The sequence below is a fragment of the Crocuta crocuta genome, unplaced genomic scaffold (assembly GCF_008692635.1).
Source record: "Crocuta crocuta isolate KB4526 unplaced genomic scaffold, BGI_CrCroc_1.0 scaffold467, whole genome shotgun sequence".
NCBI lineage: Eukaryota > Metazoa > Chordata > Mammalia > Carnivora > Hyaenidae > Crocuta > Crocuta crocuta.
This window is the reverse complement of record NW_027530632.1, coordinates 3922937-3923416: the sequence shown is the minus strand read 5'-3', so window position 1 is coordinate 3923416 and position 480 is coordinate 3922937. Positions and strand designations below refer to the sequence as shown.

At 43.8% G+C, this 480-nt stretch overlaps 1 protein-coding gene across 1 annotated transcript in view; it reads right to left on the bottom strand.

The window, feature by feature from the left end:
* Positions 1-480, bottom strand: part of CASK (calcium/calmodulin dependent serine protein kinase) — a gene marked incomplete at its 3' end in the record, with an annotated part of 276912 nt that overhangs the window by 56863 nt on the left and 219569 nt on the right. The gene's annotated exons all lie outside the window — the stretch shown is intronic.

Below are 480 nucleotides of genomic sequence, written 5' to 3'. Positions count from 1 at the left end.
AAGAATGCATTTACCCGCAGGTGCAGAACCTGATTTCCTGTCACTCACTGGAGAGAGCTGCTGTCATAGGCGAATCAGGTGAAACATTCTCAAGGATTATACTTGACTTCAGCCTTCAATGCGCGAGTGGGAGACTTAGCATGGATACGGTAATTACTTCTTTCTAAGTGGTCACTTTGAGAGAAAATTCTATTTCAATGGCTGTGCTAAAGTTTTAAAAACACTGTATCATAAAGTACCACGTATAGCAAAACTCAGCACAATTGATAGGATATACCTGTTATATTGCTAATGTTACTTTAGAAGTATCACCTTAGGGGCCCCTGGGTGGCTCAGTTGGTTAAGTATGTAACTCTTGATTTCGGCTCAGGTCATGATCTCACAGTTCACGAGATCAAGCTCTGTGTTGGGTTCCATGCTGAGTGTGGAGCCTGCTTGGGATTTTCTCTCCTTCTCTCTGCCCCTCACCCACTTGCGATC